This window comes from Fukomys damarensis, unplaced genomic scaffold (assembly GCF_012274545.1).
Source record: "Fukomys damarensis isolate Sample0158 unplaced genomic scaffold, DMR_v1.0_HiC HiC_scaffold_22, whole genome shotgun sequence".
Taxonomy (NCBI): domain Eukaryota; kingdom Metazoa; phylum Chordata; class Mammalia; order Rodentia; family Bathyergidae; genus Fukomys; species Fukomys damarensis.
In genome coordinates, this window is record NW_022900934.1 from 14,543,857 (window position 1) to 14,547,715 (window position 3,859).

General features: G+C 45.6%; 1 non-coding gene across 1 annotated transcript; it reads right to left on the reverse strand.

Annotated features, from left to right (window-relative positions):
* Positions 1-916: 916 nt before the first annotated feature.
* Positions 917-1,024, reverse strand: LOC117287275. The gene has a single exon (XR_004518509.1). It is a non-coding gene; the product is annotated as a U6 spliceosomal RNA (small nuclear RNA).
* Positions 1,025-3,859: the final 2,835 nt, after the last annotated feature.

Consider the following 3,859-nt stretch of genomic DNA (forward strand, 5'->3'; position numbering starts at 1 on the left):
CTGTGAAATAACTGCTCTAAATCTATTGGTGAACAACCTGGCATGGTGGCACACACCTGTAATCCAAGCACTCGGGAAGTTGAGGCAGGAGGATTGCTACCAGTGCAAGCCCAGCCTGCACTACACTGCAAGACCTATCTAAAACAAACAAACAAAAGTACTTTGGTAAAGAAATTTCAAGTCATCCATTTACAGGTCTACAAATATATTTTACATCAAAAGGAACGATTTATATCTCCTTTGGAGTTTGATTTGATTTTTTGTTCAGGTAAATCTTTGTCCATCTTTCCACAGCGATGCATACAGACCAGCAAAATTCTTTTTAATGAGGTCGTAGTAGCCCATCAACCTCCTTCTGGTGGACATTTATGTTTCTTCTCTAATTTCTGTAATTATGGAGTAGGCTACAATAATCTTGATGCTCAGTTGTAAGAGGCAGTAGGATACAGAGACTGGGATTTGGAATTGGATCTAGGCCTCAACCCCAGTCCTCAACATCCAGGCTGTATGGTTTTTAAAATATTCCCATACCTCTGTTTCTTCTGAGCCTCAGTTTCTTCACTGGTGAAGTGGGGACCGTTACGCCTCTCATTAGAGTTGTCTAAACAGTGGCAAACACCTAGGCCAGTGCTTGCTATACAAGAGGCACTTGGAAAAATCCTACTACTTGGCTCATAAAAGGACACATAAATAAATGACACTCCTATCGTTCCTTGCCCCTGCAACCAATCTCTAGCAAGATGGCATCCACACATCACAACTCCCCTTGCCCTGTGCCAGCTCCCCACAGTGAGGGTCCCTTGATGTGCTCTAAGTTCCAATGATGTATTACCACTGTTGTTGGGGTAATGCAAACAATTTTGAGGTCGCAGAGATCTGGTTAATCCTCCAGCAAGTCCTCTTACAAGACAAGAAGATGTATTTTTTTAATTGTGGAACTCTACTGTGTCGACCTTGCACAGGGGCCCTGCTACTTTTCTCTGTATCGTTCCTGTTTGACTCTAAGAGCTGCTGAATAGAATACAGGATTAGGAGTGGGGATGACATGAAGGAAAGTGAAGAGAGCGCAGGTGGGGTGGTGGTGACATAAACGGTGTTAGGACTGGGGTTGGAGGTGATGGCCGCAGTGCGACGAGGAACGTGTTACCAAGGGATGGTGGTGATGTGGTGACAGGTGCAGGAGGTGCGGCTAGCAAGGCTGTGGTTGGTGGTGTGGAGGTAAAGAAGAAAGGAATATGGGTTCTTCTAGCGAGGCCTTTTAAAGTATGTGGAGGTGGCGTTAAAGGTGAGGACGGCGATGTGCCCTTCCCAGAAGGTCACACTGGTCATGGAGGTGACAGAGATGAGGAGATCCACAGGGCGGCAGGTGCTGAAGAGGTTGGGTGAACGATCCAGGTTCCTGGCTCCGGTTCCAGACCACTAGTCATGGAGCCAAGAAGGAAGCTGATTGTTCTCCCTTTTAGAGGCCAAGTTAAAAGCAGCTAAAGACAGTGCCTGCACAGCCCTGGACCTTGACAGAAACCTGATTTGTCAACATTCCTGCTGGAGGCTTTCCCTGAAAAACCAGATCACATACCCAAATAATTGAATTTTCCTAGGTAAGGGGTAGGCTGCCTGCCGCTGAAGGTGAAAGTTGTACTTCTCACTACTGCCACAAGGTGTCAGCAGAGCCTCGCTTGGGGTGTGTTCTGGGAAACGAACTCGGGACCTTGCTCTGGCCAGGCAGGCGGGGCGCCCCTGAGCTACAGGCCTAGTAGAACCTGGGGGTGTGGGGGGCCGTGGTACCGGAAATCGAACTCAGGACCTCGTGCTTGCGAGGCAGGCAGCAGCACACTGAGCTAAATCCCCAGTCCGAGCCTTTCTTAAGAGTAACTTTTGGGTCTGAAGAAGCGATGCAGTATCTCTGGTCCCAAAGAGAATCGCGCCTTCCCCGCCCCACCGCCACCGTCTCTGCCACAAGTTTAATGGGCCAGTAGGCAAATAAAGGGCAGGGTGGGTTGGGAATGCTTTCCCCAGGTCCTGAACGCTATGGAGGCTCTCAGTGAAGCAAGGCAGTTTTAAGATCCCATTGAAGAAGTCATATTCCACGTAGAAGAGGCTGTGGCCCTCCTGAGGCAGATTCCAGGTGGAGATGCTACAAGAAATGCTACTTGTATTTTTAGTGCAACAGACAGCACACTAGGAAAGCAGTCAGGAACGAAGCAAATTAAAAGCACATGTTGAAAGAATCATACCACAGTGATATATGCGCACCCATGTTTATAGCAGCACAGTTTGTAATAGCTAAAACTTGGAAACAGCCCATCTGCCCATCAATTGGAAACTGGATAAAGAAGATATGGTTTTTCTATAAAATGGAATACTACTCAGCCATAAAGAATGAGAAAGTAGATTCATTCATAGTTAAATGGGTACATTTTGAGGATATACTTCTAAGAGAAATAAATAAGGCACACATATGCAAATACTGAATAGTATCTCTGGTGTGAAAACTATAATAGTACTCAAGATCCTAATGGGACAATTAGCAAATAGGAAGAAAAGGACCAAAGTGCAGGGACAGTGAGAAGGATAGGGAAGGGGGAATAAGGGAAAAGGAAAAAAATATGAGAAAATGTAAAAATGGAATTAAAGTGTTTGAAGGTGGGGAGGGGAGGAGGGGGTGAAGGGAGGGTGGGGACAAGGGGAAAAAATGAGAACCAAGACCTGGCATGTAAAGGTACAAGATCCCAGTAATGAATGTAACTGTACTGTCTACCTAGAATGTACCAATAAATTACATTTTTTTAGAAAAGCACGTGTAATCTGGGCTGGGGGTTTAGCTCAGTGGCATTTGCCTGCCTCGCAAGCACAAGGTCCTGAGTCCCATCCCTGTAACCAGGAAAAAAACCCAAAAAACAAAACTGCATGTGGTCAGAAATAAGTTGCTTTGCTCTGTGGTGTTCAGAGCTCTTCAGACCACAATTAATGCCATGCAAGACATTGAATTTCTTGGAGCAGATAATCCTATTCCATTTTACAGAGAGGGAAACTGGGTCGGAGAAGTGTGTCCTGCCAGCATCCTCACGGGCTTAAGCGCCAGGCACAATGGCAGTGGTTTGATGATTCAATGCAGATTGGCTTCCTTTTCTCTCTGCCCCATTTCCACCTGGCCCAGTAAACTCCTGGCCCTCTTTGTCCTGTGAACCCCAAATGAAGACATGGGATTTGGACCCTTTGAAACCTGGATGAAGATTATAACCTCTACACTTGTATAGTCTTTCTTTTGCCCCAAAGCAAAGGCTTGGGGTCTGTCGTACAGGCTTGGGTACTATAACTTTCAGCTGCTGTGGGTTGAATTTTGAGACTTCATAAAGGGTCCAGACAGTACGAACTTCTAGCACCTCTGAATTTGCCTTATTTGGAGATGGGCTTCTTTACAAAGGAATCAAGTTGGGATGGACCTTAATGCAACACCACTGGTGTCTTTATTAAATGGGAAAAACGGGAGACAAATAGGGTGTCTTCACATCTTGCAAGGATTAAAATCATGAGCGCTGAACTTCTCAGAGCTAAGAGAGAAGCCTGGAAGAGATCTCTCTGCAGCATCTTTACAAAGAGCACAGCTCTGTTAACACCTTGACTGTTGACTTCTGGCCTCCAAAGCTATGAGAGAACAAATTCCTGTTGTTAAAGACACTTTTTCTAGTACTTTGTCTGGCTATCCCAGGAAGCAAGTGTATCACTCACTTTGTGACATCTCCACCACTCTACCTTTGTCCCTATAAAATGGGGACAATAAGGCACTCTATCTCACAGAATTCATAGGATGTGAAATATGAAACAAAATAATGTGTGTAAAAGGCTAAGCATGGAGCCT